The sequence below is a fragment of the Sciurus vulgaris genome, assembly GCF_902686455.1.
Source record: "Sciurus vulgaris genome assembly, chromosome: 9".
Taxonomy (NCBI): domain Eukaryota; kingdom Metazoa; phylum Chordata; class Mammalia; order Rodentia; family Sciuridae; genus Sciurus; species Sciurus vulgaris.
In genome coordinates, this window is record NC_136469.1 from 6788712 (window position 1) to 6810933 (window position 22222).

The window sequence follows — 22222 nt, forward strand, 5'->3', positions numbered from 1 at the left end:
TGGCAGAATAGATTAAAAAACAAGGCCTAACTATAGGTTGTTTGTAAGAGACTCATCTCATAGGCAAAGATAACCACAGTCTAAATATAAAAAGATAAAAAATAAAGTTTCATGCAAATGAAGTTTAAAAACAAGTAGAAACAGCTATTCTCATATCTAACAAAGCATATTTCAAACAAAAATTAATCATAAGAGATAAAGAAGGCCACCATTTACTTGTAAAGGGAACAATCCAAAAAGAAGATATAACAGTAAATTGATATGCCCCAAATATCACACATGTTTACATCAAAAAACTTGATATTAAGTTTCAGATAGATCTCAATACAATAATATTGGATAATTGTGACACATCCTTATCACCAATAGACAGGTCTTCCAAACATAAAATAAATGAAGATATTTCTGACCTACATAATACTATAAATCAAAATGAATCTAGTAAACATCTACAGAATATTTCATTCCCAAACATTCCCCTAAATTTACTTTCTTCTCAGCAGCTCATGAACCTTTTCCAAAATAGAATATGTTCTAGGTGACAATGTTAATATTAGCAAATAAAAACAATGTAATCTGATGCATGCTATCAGTTTATAATGGATAGAAATTAGAAATCAACTGCAAGAAAAACAATAGAAACCACATAAACACGTGGAGACTGAATAAAATTCTTTTAAATAAGGAATGGATAATACAAGACATGAGTGAAGAAATTAAGAAATTCTTAGAAGAAATGAGAATAGAGATACAACATATCAAAATCTCTGGGACAGTATAAAGGTAGTTCTAGGAAGAAAATGTATACCATTGAGTGCCCACATTAGAAACAAAATAGAAAGATTCCAAATAAGTAATCTAATGTTCCACCTCAAGACTTGAAAACACTAATTCCAAATGTAGTAGAAGACAAGAAATAATAAAGATCAGAGTCAAAATTAATGGAAGTGAGAATAAAAAAGAAATATATAGAATCAATACAACAAAGAGTTGGTTGGTTGTAAAATAAATAATGTTAATAAACCATTAATTAAACTAAAATAAAAAGAGAGAAGACTCAAACAAAATTAGATGTGATAAAGGAGATGTGTCACAGACATTTCTGAAAAACAATGGAACATTAGAAAGTATTTTGAAAATTTAAACTCAAATAAACTGGAAAATCTTGGTGACTGACAAATTTCTTTACACATATGACCTGCCCAAATTGAACCAGCAAAATACAGAAAACCTAAATGGACCAATATCAAGTAATGAGATTGAAATAGCAATTAAAAGACTTCCAACAAAGAAAATTCCAAGACCAGATGGATTCTCATCTGAAATATACCAGATCTTTAAAGAAGAACTAACATCAGTTTTTCTCAAATTATTCCATGAAATAGAAAGGGAGGAAATATGCCCAAATACATTCTATGAAGCCAGTGTAACCCTGTGTCTTAGTCAGACCAAAAGATCTGACAATAACAATTAGAAAAGGAAAAGTTTATTTGGGGGCTAATGGATTCAAAGATCTCAGTCCATAGATAGCAACTTCATTCTGTGTTGCTCAAGGTGAGACTGGACATCATGGTGAAAGAGTGTGGTGGAGGAAAGCAGCTCAGGACATGATAATTAGATGATCAGAAAACAGAGATCGAATCCACTTACCAGATACAAAATATATACCCAAAGGCATTTCCCCAAGTACCAACCTCCTCCAACTACAGATCACCTGCCTTTGGTTACCATTCAATTAATCCCTATGAGGGGATTAATTCAAGGATTGGGTTAAAGCTTTCATTACCCAATAATTTCACCTCTCAACCTTCTTGTATTGTCTCACACATGAGCTTTTGGGGGACACCTAATACCTAAGCCATAACACCCTGATACCAAAACCAGATAAAGACACATCAAGGAAAGAGAAACTACAGACCAACAACTCTAATGAATATAATAAACCCAAAGCCATCTTCTTGCTAGCTGAGAAAACAAAATATTTCTTCTAAAATGAGGAATAATACAAGAATGCCCACTCTCACCACTCCTATTCAATAGAGTTCTTGAAATTCTAGCCAGATCAACAAGGCAAGAAAAGGAAAATAAAGGTATATGAATAGCAAAATAACTCAAATTATCTGTTTGCTGAAGACATGATCCTATATCTAGAAGGAAAAAAAAAAATAACTCCAAAAAAAGACTTCTAGAGATGATAAATGAATTGAAAGTAGCAGGATATAAGATTAACATTTAAATCAATTGCTTTCTTACTCCCCAACAGTGATTCTACTGAGAAACAAATTAGGAAAACTATCCCATTCACAATAATCTCAAAGAATAATGTACTTGGAAATTAATCTAACCAAGGAGATGAAAGATCTCTACAGTGAAAATTATAGGACACTGAAAATAAATTGAAGATGGACTTAGAAGATTTAAAGACCTCCCATGTTCTTGCATAAGCAGAATTAATATTGTCAGAATGGGCATAATACCAAAAGCATTATACAGATTCAATGTAATCACCATCAAAATACGGATGACTTTCTTCACAGAACTAGAAAAAGCAGTACTAAAATTCATTTTAAAGAATGAAACGCAGAAGAGCAATGCTGGAAGCATTGCAATAATTGATCTCAAATTATATTACAGAGCTATAGTAACAGAAACAGCATGGTGTTGACATCAATAAGACATGAAGATCAATGGAACAAAATAGAAGACAGAGAAGCAAACCAACATACTTAGAGTCATGTCATACTTGACAAACGTGCCAAAAATACATATTGGGGAAAAGAGAATTTTTTAAACAAGTGGTGCATGGGAATCTGGATATCTATATTTAGAGAATGAAACTAGATCCCTATCTCTCACAAGTGAACTCAAAGTGAATCAAAGGCTTAGGAATCAGACCATACGATGTTCAACTGTTAAAAGAAAACAGGGTCAACACTCCAACATATTCGTATAGGCACCAACTTCCTTATTAAGACGCCTAAAAACTCAAAAATATAACCAAGAATCAATAAGTGAGATGGCATCAAAAAGCTTCTGCATAGCAAAGAAAATGATTAAGCATGTGAAGAGAAATTCTGAAGAATGGGAGAAAATCTTTGTCAGCTACTTCTCTGACAGGGGATTAATATATAAAGAACTAGAAAAGTTTAACACCTAAAATATTCCAATTAAAAAAATGGCAAAAGGACAATACAGAGATTTCTTAAAATCAGAAACGCAAATGGCCAATTAATGTACGAAAAAATATTCAACTTCTCTAGCAACTAGGGAAATGCAAATCAGAGCTACATTAAGATTTTATCTGACTCCAATCAGAAAGGCAATGATCAAGAATACAAATAGCACTAAATGCTGGTGAGGATGTGGGGGAAAGATAGCCTCACAAGTTGTTGGTTGTGGGGCTGCAGAGTAGTACAGTCACTGAGGAAAGCAGCATGGAGATTCCTCCAAAATCTAGGAATGAAACCATATTACAGAAATGCATCTACAACAATATTTATAGCAGCACAATTTGCAATAACCAAGTTATGGAATCAACCCAGGTGCCTGTCACTGGATGGATGGATAAAAAAATATGTTGTATATATGCACAAAGGAATTTTATTTAGCCATGAAGAAGAATAAATTTACCAACATTTGTTGGAAGAGGGATGGAACTGGAAAACATTGTGCTAAGTGAAATAAGCCAGCTCAGAAAATCAAGCGTTGAATGTTTTCTCTCTTAAGTGGAAGCTAGAGCAAAATAAAGGGAGAGCTGGGGAGGGGTCAGATGTTATAATGATACAGAGAAGATCAGTGGAGTAGAAGGTGGAGATCAAGAGAGAGGGAGGAGGGACAGGAAAGGGGAGGAATGAACTTGACAAAATGATGCTATGAGCGTTTATAGTATACCAAAAGGAATTCCACCCACCATTATGTATATCTGTAAAGCACCAATCGAAAATAAATTAAAACCTGGGTGGAAAAAGACCAGTAGAGTAGAGGAAGGAAAATAGGGGGAAGGAGTGGGGAGGGACATGGGAGACGCTGGGGATGAAAGGGATCAAATTAAGTTCCACACACGTCAGATGATGTCAATGAACCCGACTGTTCTGTGCAACCATAACACACTCATAAAAGCATGGAAAGGGGGTGTCTAGAAATTAGCTGCTTCAATCATTCTACCTTCACTTTTTGGGTGCCTGTCACCTGCCAAAGTCCCTGTTTGTTCTAGTGCTCTGGATATCACAGGGAACAATCAGTCCCTGCTCACATATCCAGCACGTTATCACCAGGAGAAATTTTTAATAAGGAAATGAGCAATAAAGAAGTGAATGTATAGATGGGTCAGTGATGTTAAGGCCCATGGAAACAGGAAGCAGGAAGATGGTGGAGCCCACCAGGGGGGTGTGCTCCTTCAGACTCAGGCAACGGTCCCATTTGAGTCCTGATGGAGGGTTTGGGAGGATCCCAGGGAGCAGAGCCTCAAGAGCAAGGGTTCTGGGAGCAGCAGGCTTTGTGGACAGCAAGGAAAGTGCCTTTCCCGCTCACCACGCCCCTGATCACTTTTTCTCTTAAAATGTCCTATTTCTTTACAGCAAATTCTCTTAGGAGACAAAACATGGATGTGGTGGGTTGCATCTATGATACTATTTCCTACAAAGGTCTGAAAGAGAGTGTGTTTCTTCTACACAGTACACAATCTGTTTACAGCGATCAGTAACCTAGTTCCCTGAATATTTGGTAATTGACATGAAATAACAAGTGCCTCGATTTTCCATGTTTCTCTCTCAAGTGATTTCAAGGTCTGCAGAATGAAACATGTTCTCCCGTCCAGGTGAGCACAGGACAATGAAGCTCCATGCTCCTTGAGTGCAGCTGGTGTCTTGGATTCTCACTCTGTAGAAACCGGCTAGAGGTTCTGAGCCACGGAAGGGGGACTTGCTGTTGATCCAGAACTGCGTTCGGCCCTGGAGAGCGAACTCACAGCCGCAGCTTGCTCCCTGCTAAGTGGCTTGAAGACATCACGGACCCCAATTCTGAAAACAAAGATTCTTGCCCGCTGCCTTCCCCAGCCTGCCTGTGTCACATGAAAAGAAGTAACAACTTTCTTTTCCTGTTAGCCTAGCTGCTTAAAAATAACACATTCCAGCAAGGAGGGAGGGAGATTGCAAGCCACAGGACACATGAGACTTGCCAAGGGGCCAGCATTTCCTGGCTCACAATTGCAGGAAAGGCCCTGCTCCATTATCAATTGGACCTGGATGCTTTGATAGGCAATTGTTTTAAAAGCTAAACAACATTTGCCGTTGAAATATTGTGTGTGTTGTACAAGGTTTGTGGAGAGGAAATAGAGCACCAGATGGATCAGACAATAGTCTTGTCTGGTGTTTTGTTCTTTTACTGGTAATAAAATAAAACTCAAAAAAATGTCCATATACAACTTTGCTTTTAATAAAGACTCTGTTGTTTTAGAAAAGAATAGTGGAGCTGATGTGAACAATACAGATTTCCTTCTCAATAACTGCTGATTTTAAAATGTGCTGAGTTAAAATAGATGTCAACCAAAACAATGGGATGGCCGAGAAGTCCCGATAGCTGTGCTTAAGGACAGTCCTTCAAGAGCATGCCAAGTCCATCGTCTCCCAGGAATTCCAAAAGAAGAGACTGCTTAGAAATATGTGCCCCTGGAGTCCGGAGAGACCCATGGCTTCCAAGGATGTTCAGAGGTTGTCTTGACTGAGATTGCTCTGCCGTCTCCTCCAGTCCCCAAGGGGGATGCATAAATATGTACATTTAGCAGCATATATGTAAGACTTATAATATGTAGATCTGCTATTTATATATGTGATCAATAAATTTCAAAACTGTGTATAATATTTAACTACTATATTTGTATTTACAGATTATATGCTATTTAAGAATATTAAATTTTGCATATATTTAAGTATATATAGATCTAAAATATTCCATGTAGTTAAATATATTATATATTTTATATATTTAAGTATACATTTTCCATATATTTAAGTACATATTTCATATGCTTAAATACATACTTATCAAATATTCCATATAGTCATTTATATATGTTATTCTCCATTTCTCAGAAAATTCATCAATGGGAATGAGCTCTGAAGTGTAGATCAGGAACATGACGAGTGTGGCAAACCATCAGTGCTAAATAAGTGTCTGCACCCCCATCCTTTCTGTTGCCATTGCACATACTCAGAATACTAATAATGAAAATGCTCCATGAATCAGTTTGTATAACTTGTATCAGTACAAAGTGAAATTAATATATCCTAAATAAAACAACTCATGGTGCATTGGCTAATGTTTGTGAAAATCTTCTATTTATGGTTTTGAAATTTGCTTTTGTATGACTAGAAATCTGTTTTTGCCTGAACCTTTCATACCATCCCAGCTCTGAGGTTCCTCCCGAAGCTGCAAAACTCCATGTGGACAGGCAGTGTTATGACCCTGAGGCCAATTATAAAAGCCCCCTGGAACCCCACCATTTCACTTGTTGGAGACAACCTGGTGCTTTGGAGGATGGAGGCATGAGTGGATTCCTGAGGGCAGTTCAAGAAATCTTATGTCCAGGGAGAAACATGTTATTGGACATACAAACTAAGAAGGAAAAATATTTTATGATCAAGTTGAAGAAGTTAAAATTAAAGAGAAAAATCAAGAAACGTATTTTAAAAATTAGCGACAATATTTATAAAATAGAATTAGGTTCAGACTTAATATTTACTTTCACTTTAATGCTGGCTCCTAATGGAACTTCAAAACAGCTGGCTTTGTTGATCTAATGGTTCCATGTACCACTGGATAGGCAGAGTCAGAATCATTAAAGTTCCATTCTGATCAGATTTATGCTTGAGAAAACGAAGTATGCTCTTCCAGTAATTTATTACAGACATTTCTTTGTTTGTCTTAGATATGTTATTGAATGACAGAGTGGATGAGATGAAATAGTACAGCAATTACATAGTTTAAAACTTCTCGATAATAGAGAAGCATTTAGCTGCATCTTTCATTACCACCATCTGTGTTGTGTATACCATTTTAAGATTAATAAGCAGGCAGGGTTTTGCTTGGTTCTTTGTTTGTAGGGAATTCAGACCCAGATGGGTTTTTCCCATCCCTGAAGAATATTGCAGAAAGAAAGACAGTTATCTTCTTGGATGGCAGGGACAGTCTCCAGGTCTTTCCTAGACTATTTCCCCCCTTACAATCGTGGCTGAGCACCAAAGTATTTATATTCAAAATAAAGATCTCATAGTCTTTTTACCTAACCTAGAAAAAGAAAAAAAAAAATTCAATAATGGCTTATTCTCATCTTCTTCTGGAATGTCCAGAAGAAATTTAATGACTTAATTCTCAGTGCTAAATAGGACTCGGGGTGGAGAAAATTTGTCATTTGTGATTTGCCAGCAATAATTCAATATTCTGAATTGCGTCTCCTCCTAGTGGCCTCAGATAGTAACCACTAGTGTGATTACTAGTGTGAGTAGCTCATTCAATTCAATTCAATTCAGTTCAATTCAATTCACTTTCATACAATTCAGTTCAACAAGTTATATTTACTGAATACCGATAGAATGGGTGAATAATATGTTAGAGATTGAATGCAAAGTGTAAGGTACTCCCATTTTGACCTCACACAAATTAATTTAATAAGCTAATGATTTTAGTAACCCGTAGTAGAACTTACTCTGATCCTGAACTCCTGGGCTCAGGAATCCTCCTGCCTTAGCCTCTGGAGTAGCTGGGACAACAGGTTACACCACACGGCCTGTTGTAGTGCCTTCTTACACAAGTAGTTACAGAAAGCCTCTGTCCAAAGATGGCCACCCTGCCATCTGGGCAAACGGAGTCACTGTGCTGGTATCAGAGTCCAAACACCAAGTATTTGAGGCATTTGAATGTCTTTGAGCAGCCTGGCACCCCCTCCCCCCAAAAAAAATGACTTTCGGGAAGGCATAATGTTTCTTGGAAGCACGTTAATTTTTGGACAGGGAGTTGGAGCTAGTCCTGACTCTGAGACTTAGTAGTGGGACCTCACAGTGCTTATCCAGACTTAGCCTCCTCAGTCATGAATGAAGGATGAACCAAGCAGTTCCTAGAACCCTCTTCTTGTACGGAATTTTTACAATACTAGTTTTGAACCTCAAAGTCTAAACTCCACGTAGCAAATTGCCAAATATTGAGAGGCTTCAATAGTCCTTGAGTTTCCCAATTATGTATCAGGTCCATAATTCCATTCTTTAGTGATTTTCCATTATAGAAATGTCTTTCAACTTTTAACATTATTTTATAATGAAAAATAAAACAATTTATAGAATGAGTTAATAGCGATAGATGGAATAAATGTGTGATAGATACACACTGGTATAGCTGCTTACCTCTCAATTATTCTTTGTTTAAAATTAGCAATAATTATGTAAAACAGGCCATAATGGATTAGCATAAACACTTATGGTGGTACTTTAATAAATGATTTACAGTTGATTATGGTGGTGCACGCCTGTGATCCCAGCAATTCGAGAGGCTGAGAAAAGAACATTGCCAGTTCAAGGCCAGTCTCAGCAACTTAGAGAGGCCCTAAGCAACTTAGCAAGACCCTGTCTCAAAATAAAAATTAAAAAGGGCTGGAGATGTGGCTCAGTGGTTGAGCACCCCTGAGTTCAATCTCCAGTACCCCAGTACCAAAAAAAAAAAGGACCCAATCAATAAATGGGCCAAGGAACTGGACAATGTACAGAAGAAGATATACAGGCAATTAATAAATATATGAAAAAGTGTTCTGCATCTTTAATGATTAGAGAACTGCAAATTAAAACAACTCTAAGATTTCATCTTACTCCAATTAGAATGATTCCTATCAAGAACACAAACAATAATAGATGTTGGTGTGGATGTGAGGAAAAAGACACACTCATACATTGCTGGTGGAGTTGCAAATTGGTGCAGTCACTCTGGAAAGCAGTGTGGAGATACATCGGAAAACTTGAAATGGACCCACCTGTTGACTCAGTTGTCCCACTCCTCAGTTTATACCTAAACAACTTAAAATTAGCATACTAGAGTAACGTAATCACATCAATGTTTATAGCAGCTCAATTCACAATAGCAAGATTGTGGAACCAACCTAGATGCCCTTCAACAGATTAATGGATAAAGAAACTGTGCTATAGATACACAATAGAATATTATTCAGCCATAAAGAAGAAAAATATTACGGTATTTGCAGATAAATGGATGGAGTTGGAGAATATCATGCTAAGTGAAATAAACCAATCCCAAAAGACCGAAGGCCAAATGTTTTCCCTGATAAGTGAATGATGATACATAATGGGGGTGGGGGACTGGAGGGTGAGAGAAGAGTTCAGATTTTGTAGGGGGAAATGAGAAGGAGGAAGTGGTGCGGTATGAAAGGTGGTGGACTGAGACAGACATCATTACCCTATGGACATCTACAATTACACAAATGCTGTGAATCTACATCATGCACAACCATGGAAATGAAAAGTTGCACCCCATTTGTGTACAATGAGTTAAAATACAATCTGTAAAAATAAAAATAATAATAAAAAAAACCTCAGAGCTGCACATCTTGGGGTCAAAAAGGCCAAGGGTAGACTTCAGAAGTCTGAGACTCAAGAGTAGCTCCCAATGGGACTTGTTCAACTTCTAGAGCTTAGTAATGAAGATCTTCCTCCAAGTTTATGAGCTAGAGCACTCGCTTTTCTTCAAGTCTTTGATATTTTAGTTTTTGTTGCTTGTCACATAAAAATTGAGGTGCTAAGAATAAAAATGAGAAGAAATAACAAAGAATACCATAAAGAAAAGCAATATTATCATCACTCAAGATACGCCATTTGTACTGTTTTCTTCTTACCATAATTTGATGCCAAAGTACCTAAGTACTTTCTTATGTTTTATTCTTCATTCCAAGTTCATCTTTGAGTTTCTTGGAGAAAAAAAAAATCTACTGGGGAAGAAAGAAGAAAGAAATGAAGGAAGAAAGAAAAAGAAGAAAGAGAGAAGGAAAGAGAGAGAAAGAGGGAAGGAAAGAAAGGATGGATGGATGGATGGATGGATACAGTTAGGAAAAGGAGAACATTTAATAGTCTTTTCAGAAAATTGTGGGTATTGTTCCTAGATATAGACAAAGCTCAACGAGTATGGCTTTGTAAGGGTCACTTGTAAGGTGGAACCTGAGAACACCCATCCTTTAGTACTGCGCAACTAAAAACTGTACTCATTTATATCACTACTGGACTCACCAGGCAAGTTTGGAAATATGGGGAGCTGTCAAGCTTGTGACAGTCAACGGAAAACTTCTGGGCCCTGATCTTTCATCAACAATCTTGAATTTGTCATTGAAAACAAATGTCATGGCTTTTGCTTGTTTTCTACTGATTACCGCTGCTTCTTGCCCGGGTTGCTTCAAGCGGCTTGCCGCCACTTCTTGCTCTTATGGCCCAACCAGCAGGATAAAAGACACGTACTCTTCAGAAGTTCATGAAGCAGCTTCCACTTTATTCAGATAACACCTTCAATATATAAGCAGTCTCATGCATAAGCAATTGTAACCAGATATGTCCATCCAATCCTGTTAAAGGTCAAGCGATCACTAGCTCGAGCATACACGTAAAGTATATCTGTCCACGCGCTAGGCGGCTGAACTGATTATCATACAGCCAATTGTAAACGCTTCCTGCCTCCTCCATGCATAATCAGGACGCCATTTGCTCTCTGCCAGACGCCATCTTTAGATGCATGTGGCGTAACCCTGGGCCCCGGGTCTTGCCCTCCACAACTCCCCCTTTCTGTTTATTAAAGGGACCGTGCCTATCTTAGGTTGTCCGTGGCAGAGCAACATCCTTACCTATCATTGGACAATGAGGCTCTAGCCCTCATTTCCTGTCTTAGGTTGGTATGAGCTCCCCATGAATCTTACCTGTCTTTAACTACCAGTCCAGCATTTTTAACCAGACTTGGGATGGGCCAGCATCAATTGTGACAAGAGCTTGGCTAATAATGGCTATTTCTGTGTGGATGTATATGCATTTTGTATAAACACTGTATGCACAGGACAGATACAACACACAAGAGACCTCCCCTGGACAAAAACCCAAACCTTTCTTTTCCCCATAGAACAGTGGACTGCAGAAATGTGGCCAAATGTTGTAAAAATAGGAGGATATAGAATAGAGGAGATGGTGAGGGGTACAGGATAGGGCCACATCTTCACTATCCCCCATAGTTCACACGAGTCTCCTCCTTTAATTTGGCGAGAATTCGCCAGCACCATCAGCGGGAGAAGCCCCTCATCTTCTTCCTGGTTTTGGGTCTCTGTTGAGGCCTTGACCAATCTCTCCGGCACCCAAATTGGCGATTGTGCGTCCTGTGGGAAAACACAAACAGATCCTCGGGTCCAGATTAATACCGGATCCGGCCTTTCCATTGTCCTGATAGAATGTCCTTCCAGAGCACCTGAGGTAGATGCTTTTTATTAGGCTCTGAATGACGGTCAGTAGCCGATTGGCCCTCAGAATCAAGATTTTAAAAATTTAAAATGAACAGGACAACAGACAATTTGTCTTTTGGGGATCTGTATGATGCCCCTATTACCCCTTTTTGTTTATAAAGCATGTTTTTAAGCATTAAATGGGCAGGCTCAACAATGCTTTGTCTGGTAGGATTATAGGGAATTCCTGTGACATGTTGAATACCGAAGGTGGAACAAAAATGTTTAAAGGCCTGGGACGTATATCCAGGACCATTATCTGTTTTAGTTTGTTTGGGAACTCCTAGGATGGAGAAAGAGTGTAAACAGTGTGTTATTACATCTTTGGTTTTTTCTCCAGTATGAGCAGAGGCCATAATAAATCCTGAAAAGGTATCAATAGACACATGAATGAATTGTAGTTTTCCAAATTCTGAATAATGAGTTACATCCATTTGCCAAATATGATTGGGCTGAAGCCCTTTTGGATTTACTCCTAACGAGGGGTTAGGAATAAGTGTAACACTTATTTAGCACAAGACTTGACTATGTCCCGAGCTGTTGCCTTAGTAATTTTATAGTGTGTGCGTAGAGTGGAAGCATTTACGTGAAATTTGGAATGAAAAGTTTTTGCATTTTCAAGCGTATTAAAGATGTGTGGGTCTCTGGTGGCCATGTCTGTTAAATCATTGTGTAAACTTAAAGGACCTGGAAGGCCAGTATGAGCCCGAACATGCCCAATAAAAAAAGAACTTTTTCTGTCCCAAATAAGTTTTTGTAAACTTTGCAAATATTTAGTAATAGTGGAGGTGAGGGAAATCAGACCAGTTAATTCTAAATTTTGAACAGCATTAACAATGTATTTGCAATCAGAGAATAGGTTAAAAGGTTCATGGTGGGTTTTGAATATTTCTATAGCTACTAATAGTTCCATTTGTTGTGCAGATAGAGTATTAAACAACAATGTTTCTGTAACATTATCTATAGTAATGGCACCCGTACCATTTTTTGATCCATCAGTAAATATAAGGGTAGCTCCTGTAATAGGTTCTTTTTGGGTGACTTTAGGAAAAATTATAAAATGTTGACTCCAAAATTGGAGAAGAGGATCAGATGGCAAATGATTGCCAAACACAGCAGAAGTACTAGTAAAGACTATAGCCCATGAATTTGAATTATTAATAAGATATTGTATCTGATCAGTAGTATATGGAGTAGTGATAGTTGAGGGATGTGATCCAAAGTTGGAAAGGGATACTTCTAAGGCCTTAAGGATTAATTCTGCCACAGATTCAGTAAACAAGGCTAAGACCTTGTGAGGGGCATAATTCATGTGAACCCATAGAATAGGACCCTTTTGCCAAAATACTCCTGTGGGTAACTTATTTGTGGCCAAGACAATGAATGATAAAGGCTTAGCTAGGTCAATACGATCAAGATGAGCCTTTTCCATAGCTGTTTCAACAAGCTTGAGAGCTGTTCGAGCCTTAGGGGTAAGCACTCGCTTAGAAAGAGGGTCAGAATCACCTTTAAGAATATCAAACAGGGGGCCCAAACTTGAGGTGGGTAAGCCCCATCTTTCCAGTGACTTTAGTAAGGAATTATAACATTGCTCTAAGAGAGGTTTTTCCTTATGAGCTAGCAAAATATCATCCATATAATGATAGATTAAAAGTTGAGGGTTAATTTGTTGATACACACCAGGGTGGAAATTAATCTGATTACCTTGCCCTTCATATGGTCCTTGACCTGTCAGCATGTTTAGATTCCATTGAGGATTGCCCACAACTGCATTACATTGGGCAGTATCAGAACATCAATCCCCAGGGCATTGAAGAATAAATAGACTAAGACCACAGCACCCTTGGATTCCACTGCCTTAGCTGGGGATAAAGCACCTGGGGTTTTACCTGCTGTTGCTTTTACAACATCCGTGTATGTGTTAATATGGTGAAAGAGTAAGTCATGTCTCTGGGTTACTGGGAAAGTAGTTTTGATCTCATGGAACTCAGTAAAGGCTTTGGGGGACTTCTGGACATCAGTGTCTGTACTTTGAGAACCACCATCAAGAGGAGCTGCATACTAAGAGGACCAGCCATAGGATCCCATGTTAGATACACACATACATATGTACACATGTAAGCAAAGCTAAGGTGACCCCTTGGCACTTCCAATTGTCATTCTCATTCACATAGGCATGACTTGAATCTCAGGAAAGAAGATACTGTGAGTAAAACTTAGATCGTCTTATCTATGTGTGTTTTAGTCAGCTTTTATACTGCTGTGACTAAAGAAGAACCAAGACAATCTTAGGGGAGGAAAGTTTATTTGGGGGCTCACAGTGTCAGAGGTCTTAGTCCATAGACAGCCGACTCCATTCCTTGGGGCTTCAGGTGAGGCTGAACATCAGGGCGGAAGAGTGTGATGGAGGGAAGCAGCTCACATCACGATGCAGAGAAAGAGAGCCCACCTGCCAGATACAGAATGTGTACCCCAAAGGTGGCCCAATGACCCACCTCCTCCGGTCACATCCTACCCACCTTCAGTTTCCACTCACTAATCCCATCAGGGGATTAAGCCCCTGACCTATTTAAGGCTGTCATAAACCTATCATTTCTCCTCTGAACCTTCTTGCATTGTTTTACACATGACATTTGGGGGGGGCACCCAGTATCTAAACCATAACAATATGATTCTCATGTATTAAGTGTTTTTACCTAAAAAAAGAGAAAGGGACCTTGTTTTGGCTCCCCAATAGATGAGGTATTAGTTGCATTATTAACTACATCAAAACATTACCTTCTCTAGAGGAGGGTTCTGTCTTCCTGCTTAAACACCTGGTTTGCTTCAGCGGATGAAATGTGAGCAGAACACGTGGCGGCTTCTTCTGGAAAGGAGCTTCAGAAGGTGTCCCACACTCTCCTCTGTTTTCCTTATTGCAAGTCTAGCAGTTTGGAGACTGGCAAATATGTAGATCCTGGTGGAGCGGGGAGCCAAATGCTCACCTTGCACGAGCATAAGCAGACGTGGCTGAGAGACAGCTGTGTTGGGGGTTGCTGGTCACAGTTGCACACTGTGGCTGGACAGAAGGCCTTTAGGAAAGAAGGTGAAATGGCCCAAGGAAGGCAGGACATCTTAGAGACACAAGGACAAGATAAGGAGAGCTCAAAATGAGGTGACAGCAGGAGCTTTTGAGATACCAAAAATGATGAAGAAAATTAGCATTCAGTAGTTGAATGTGAATTATTGTTGAAAGCAATAAAGGGAAGAATCTGTGCTACAAAGGAGGGACGATGTAAACAACTAGTAATAGCTACAGTTCCCTCGTATGAACTGTGACTGCTTTAGTTATGGGTCCACCCTCTCTGTGTTAGGTCTCAACAGGGACCAAGCCACCAAATTCTCCAATGACTTCAGGCTCTTAGTACTGCTATTCCATTCAGCTCTGGAGAACAGAAGGTTCAGAGGTTGAAGCATTTCCGACTTTGAGACAGGATTTATGATTTAGTTCCAGTGTGATTTAGAGTCTTCCTTCTTAATTACTCTGCTCCTTCATGGGCCACTTGCCTTTCTCATTTGTTTATTTGGTCAGTCAGTCAGTATCAATCTACTCTTTATAACAATTCCAGAAATTTCCTTTGGAATAATAGTCCTCTCCTATTTTCAATCGTTTGGTTGTGGTAGAATTCACTGGATCCAGAGTGCTTAAGTCAGCTGTGGGCACATTTAAATTAGACTGTCTGGCAGTAATGATATGCTGATGGAGATCACAGTCAACATTTGAGAAACCAAAGCTGAGAGACAGCAGGAGAAAACTCAAGTCCAAGGAGCAGTGCTTGAGCCTTGAACCAACCCACACCTGCGTCAGACAGTCCCTGAATACCTTGAGTTGGTGAAATTCCTTGTGTCAGCTATACTTTGCTGTGACAAAAATACCTGACAAGAATAACTTAGAGTAGGAGAGTTTATTCTGGCCCATGCTTACAGAGATTTAGTGCACGGGGGCCAACTCCATTGTTCGGGGCCCACCGTGAGGCAGCACATCATGGCGGAAGGGCATGGTGGAAGCAGCTCCGGATGCAGGGATCAGGAAGCAGAGGGTAGGGACATGGGCCTCGGGGGAAACACTGGCTTCCAGGGCAGGCCCCAGTGACCCATCTCCTTCAGCCAGGCAGTCCAGTCAAACCAGAATGGGCTGAGTAGGTTACAGGTCTCACAATCATTTCACCTCTGAATACTTCTGCATTAGCACAGGGGCTTTTGGAGACACCTCACATTCAAACCCTAACATTCCTCTGTGTGTGTGTGTGTGTGTGTGTGTGTGTGTGTGTGTGTGTGTAACACTAACTGAGTTTCAGGTATTTCATTCCCATCTGGATCATTCCAAGTAGAAGTCACTTGTCTTTTCTTTGCATGTGCATCTCTCTCACTCTTAGAGGCCGACTTCTCACATCGCCGAGGCCACCTCCAGCTTTCTTAAGCTCTACGAGCTGGGACAGGCTAATAACCACCGTGAATTCTCAGTAGATGATGGGAATATTTCAATGAATCAATTTTATTTTTGTCTTGCTTAATGGAACTGTAATAAAATGAACACAAATATATTTAATTCTGCTGTTTTGTCATTCACTAAAGTGACATTTATCAAATTAATGATTGTGTTAATGAAATGATATCTAATCTTTAGCCAAATTACTTACAAACATTTCAGAAGAAATTAAAGTTCTGCATGTGCACACATGTGTCCATGAGAAAGTTTCAGTTTCTCTCTTCCACTTGAACGTTACATATAATGTGGCTCAACTCTGAAGTGGTGTCAGGCTGTGACATGCAAGGTGACTGCAGCACCTGCTCCTTCCTCCTCTCCAACTGCTCCCTGTACCAGGGAGTTGAACTGCAGCAGAACAGAGCTGGATGGAATTCCAGCAAATGAAATGGAAAGGATATCTGCTGTGTTGTTTTCATATTAGTCTGAGAGGATGAAATTAAACTTTTCCTGATTCAGTGTTAACCCACACCATCCACCATATGCAAACTAAGGAAGTCTTAAAGGTCTTAATTAAAATCCTCCTCTTACATAGTCGCTTTTCCAGTTAAATAATTCAGCTAAAGTTCCCCACCAGACTTTTTGAAGTGATTTAATTTCTGGAGCAATTCTTGTGATAATCAAATTTTAAAACTTTGTTAGATAAATAAATTGATAAATAAAGACTTGATTTGATAGCCATGAAATGAAAGTTTCCAATGTTTTTCAAGGACACCCAGCTGCAAAATCAGTACTTAAACTCAATTTCTAGTCTGAATCTAAAAATTTTGACACTTGGCTTTCCATTTACATTAGAGTTCAAATTAGAGTAGGAATAATATTTTCTTACATATTTTCTGTCATTTGAAGTCAGGTCTCTTTGCTTTTTCAAAAGAATTAAAAAACAAATATACCTGACAATGGAAGATAAACTTTTTGAACTTTCTAAAATTTACTTTCCTAGCATAGCTGACCTTAATAGTTTTTTTTCCCTCAAATTACTTTTTCTACCATCAATTTCAATACTCTTAAAATTAGTGTTCTTAATATATTTCCATTTTGTTTCAAAATTACTTAACTCCCCAGAAATATCAATGCTTATATTGACTCTTTATATTTATGAATGAGATTTTATATACACAATAATAATTTGATTTGTACTCTGCCTTTTTGGATTTGAAAGCAATCAACAGCAGCCCAGTTTATGACAGGATGCAATAATTAAAACTGCCTGAGAGTCTACAGGAGACTCTCTTTTGACTGATGTTCCTCAGTTTTCTCAGGAAAGCATTGACCTCCACCCAGGTTATACTGATTGCTTGTGGCTGGGTTAGAGTTTGCCTGGGTAATCCCACGTCCATGAATTTAGTTACTTAGCAAGAGTCATGGTGTTTGTTCCTAAACCTACAAATATGAGATATACATTTTATAATTATTATAAAGCTCTCTTACTAGGTGCCGAATGCTTTGAGGGTATGTGACTGTGCATCTGCATATCCACACACACACACACCCACACACACACACATTTTAGATTGTGAAGCAATCAGTAGTGTACGGAATGTAAAATAGGTGTACCCAAAATAACGGACAACTCTGGGATCAGCTGGCACGTGTCACGTGAACAAAGCTTTCAGTGAGGAGGTAAAAATGCAATAAATGAATGACATCTCAAGAGCTGTTCAGTGAGGTTTTATGTCTTCTGTTTGGGTAAATCAAAGTTAATCGGTATTATTTAATTTCCATGACAGCTTGGGAATTAAGTTTATGCTACTGCAAATGTGTTGTTCCCTATATTATTTTCTTCATATTGTAAGTATTTGAGATCTTCCAACTATATTCAGTTCATCCTTTTAACTTCTAATGTAGTTATTTTCCAAGTCCTTGGCTGAGATTGATGTGCCTTTTGCCTTTTATACAATTTTATGAAGTTTAATGGTGCTTTTGGCTCAAAACAAATGTGGTTCTCTTTTCTCAAAGATTCCAATCTTGGTTTCTCATATTCATTCTTGTCTACTTATTTTGAATGTAACTGGCAAAGATTTTTGATTCCAACACAAACTTTATTATGGAAAAGGATTTCATAAATAACTAACTCCTTTATCTTTTATTATACATTACAGCTACCTAAATAACAATAGAATATTGCATAAAATATGCAATCAAAATATGAAACTAAATAAATGTACTGATATGTTAGTACAGAATTTCTTGGCAGAACAGTTTATAAGAAAGAATACTAAAGTCTATATTTTAAAGTTGGATTCCTGTTGTAACAAACTTTCTTAGCATCGGTTATAAATTGATAAAGTTGTTATTAAAAAATGAAATAAGAGTATGTATATAAAATGCTTAAAGAGGTGTTTAGTTCAGTAAAGGGGTTTACAATTTTTGCTCTCTAGTTTCCCTACAATATTTTGCATATCTTTACCATCTTTTCAATATCAACACTTTTTATGCTCCCTTGGAATTTATGTCAGAGAGATGCAACTGTTGCTCAAATAGAAGAACAAGAGAAAAAAATGTTTTATTTTTTTCTATAAAATTCTGGCTTCCCTCATGATTCATTGAAAATAAAATCTACAATCAGTCCAGTTTGGTTTCAAACTTAATCAAATCCAACCTATACTTAATGGTTCTTCAAGCAAATGCTCTATGTTTGGAAAATGAGGGTTGAGTCTCCAGTTTTTACCCACCCCAGGTATTTGCTGTTCTCAGGGATGGCATTAGGCTAAATGCAGGGGTCCAGCCCTCGGGGGGCTCTTGTGAACTACTCAGGGGAAAAGAAGAGTGTTGGGTCCCCTTCAGCCTCTTTCTGGTGTGCAGATCCCTGCAGAGTGGGTGTTCTCTGTCAGCTACAGGATTTGGTTGGCCTGGGTCCTTCTCAGGATGTTCTGCTGGCATTTGCTGCTGACATCTGGGGCTGATGAACACAAAATGTAATTTTTCTCAGCTCAGTCAACTGCTCTTTGCTGACTCAGTCCTTCCTGTGTTGCAGACACTCTGCCCCATCCTCTGCGTCCTTAGCCCTGGTGCCGCACCCCACTGCAGCAGGTTCTTGCCACATGAGAACCAGAGGCCCCGGATAACTGTCCCTTCTGCTCCTTTCCCACAATAATGATGCTCCACAGGATGGGGTCACCAAGTCCTTTGCACTGCAACTTCTTGCAAGTGTCCAAGAAAACACTGAGCAAGAGCTGCTGGTCTTCAACTTCTAAGTCAAAGTAACTGGCACATCCATTCCTGAAGGTCAATGCCAGAGAGGAGAGAACAGGACACAGGTCTGCAAACTGTCCTACCTGGCGTTCTCCCTAGGACTTGGAGTACCCATGTCCTTCTTCCTGTCAGATGAAGATTTCTCTTTAATTACCCAGTTCATAGAAATGAACCTTGGTTGATTAAAATTGGAGGTAAAAAATTTTAAATTCATTTCTTCCTCAGAAATTCTAGGCATATAAGCCTAGAAAAGGTTGAAAAAGCATACCTATAATATCCTAATCTGAATGAGGTGTTTTGATTTCCTTTTGCAGGTCTCTAGCAATTTTGAGAATTGAAGAAGGCAGGTGTCTGGAGTCAACTAGAGAGAGGAAGGGAGGGGAGGGAGGAAGAAAGGGAAAAAGGACCCTGTCCACTCTTTGCATCAATAAATGTTATTGGTGACTACTTTAACACTTAAATATTTTACAATTATTATTTTCAAAATTTTAATTTACAACATTATATAATCTTAATTAAAATTATATTCTTTTTAAAAAGCAAGTTAAGGACATTATTCTGGCATTTATTTTTATAAAAACAATGAGAAAAGATTATTTTCATAGGATATATGGAAATACATTGTTTTTAACGAAAGGCAATACATTAACAGATAAAAATGAATGGAGACAGAGCGGGATCATCAGCAAGGTTGGTGAACACAGAGCAATGACTTCTTAGTTGATATCCAATCAATTGAAAACTCATTTACTTAAGAAAGACATCTGTAGGTGAACAGATGTCTTACAAACCCATATTTGAAAACTGTGTGACTTTCTGTATTTTCAAGGTACTCCATTGGACTAGGCCTAAGGTGAGACAGAACATCATGGTGGAAGGATATGGTAGAGGAAAGCTGTCAGCTCATGTCACCAGAAAGCAGAGAAAGAAAGAAAACATGAAGAGTAAGGGAGAAACTGCAATCCCCAAGGGGAAATCCTTTGCAACCTACCTCTTCCAGCCATGCCCAAGCTGTCTGCAGCTACCACCCAGTAGTTCCCTCAATTTATCAATCTCTCAGATGGATGAATTCAATATGGCTGCAGCTCTCATCTAAAAGCCCCACCTCTGTACCTTGGGCATTGGGATCATGCTTTCAGAACATGAGTTTTTCGGAGGGACATTCCTAGATCCAAACCATGACATAATTCAATTGCGGGAGTTGACTTTCCCTTGTTTAAGGAAATCTCTTGTCCAGATAGCCGTGGCAAAGTCACAACATTTCATATTTCCTTGTGAAATGTAGTTCCTCTTTGAAGATGTCATCCATTATATAAAACTTCATTTTCATATGTGTAAAATTTGTTTTCTTAATAACATATTTAATGTATTGAATCTAAACTAACATACTTAATCTTTATAGATTGTCTTTCTTGATTGGTTCTTTTTCTTTCAATTATTGCTTATGAAATTTGAGGAAATGATAAACAAATAAATATTATAGTGCTAATCAATAGGTCCTCAAAAGTTCTTGCACATATGGGGATGAAAACTTTCATGCTTAAAAATGGAAATTTAAACAAAAAAATTGTGACTCTCATAGAAAGTCTTTTGGTTCTAACTTACATTTGTTTAAAGTTTAAAATTGGTAAGTTAAAATATTTAGTTTTATAAAATAGACATACTATCTGAAGCCCAACTATTCATAATGAGCACATGTATTTTGCATATTGAATAATTTATGTTTCAGAAAAATATTGATTGACAGATTATGTGTGCAACTTAAAATAATATCATCATAACATTTTTTAATAAAGAAGTGAGATATAGAAAGAAAAACAACTAGGAAAATTAATGAATCAGAAATGGTAAAACAAGTAATGCCAAAATTAGATGAAATATGCAATTTTACAACAGCTATACAAAATTTAAGGAAATAAAACTTTTTTCTTTTTTTCTTTCTGAGCACATTACACAATTGATATATGTTACTTTCATTGTTATTATTTTCAAATATCTAAAAACATATATTAAGTATTTTCCACACAGAAAAGAACCATATGTGCTGTTTAAATATTGGCTCAGAAAACTCTCTTGGATAAAATAAATATTAACACTTGGCACAGGATGTAAGTTGTGATCCTATTTTGCTCAAACTCTCTTAGTATTTTAAAATTAAAAAGAGGACAATTGTATCTCCTAAATTTAATTTTTGTGGAAGTTAAGAGCAAATGGAGAAAGGAATGGTGAATGGTCTCTTGTCATTGTTCCTATTGGATGGCGCACGTTTCGGGGGTTGTCCTGGGTTCAATCTGTGGTAATTGGGCTCTTAATACACACTTGGGTCTTGTTTTCCATGAGAGAAATACTAAGCTCCACCCCCATTCTAGAGTACACTTCCAGGGTTAGTGGGAATCCATGGCGCTGTGGATTCGTTCTGCATTGTAAAATTATACAGGCAGATAGCTGCCTGGAAATCTTGTACCAGAGAAAGCTTTCCATTCCATGTCAATGTCATATGCTGATGACATGAACCTCTTTCGTGTCCACCACACCAGTGCTGAATGAGGAAGTAAGTCCACATGTGGATCCCTGGCCAGTGTGGCAGTCCTTTCCTGGATGTTTTCTAGCCACTTCCCCAGTCTCTACTTTCCTTTGTAAACTTTGAAGGAACCAAATGCTGTTCTGTTGGTAAACTTCAAAAATAAATATAAATGAACAATAAGGATTACAAAATCAGCTCAAATTCTCAAAAAATTGAGTCAATGAAGATTTTTTTTTTTTTTAAACCCAGGTGTCTGAACCCCTGAGCCACTGCCCCAGACCTTTCTAAAAAGCGTTTTTCATTTTGAGACAGGGTCTTGCTAAGTTGCTGAGGGCAACTGAATTCTTCACTTTTTCTCCTGAGTCAGCTGTCCCTCCGTCTAGTCATTCTCATCTGCCTGAAGATGAAGATGTGCTATTGCTTTCTACTCTGCCCACAGATTTCTTCAGTGTTT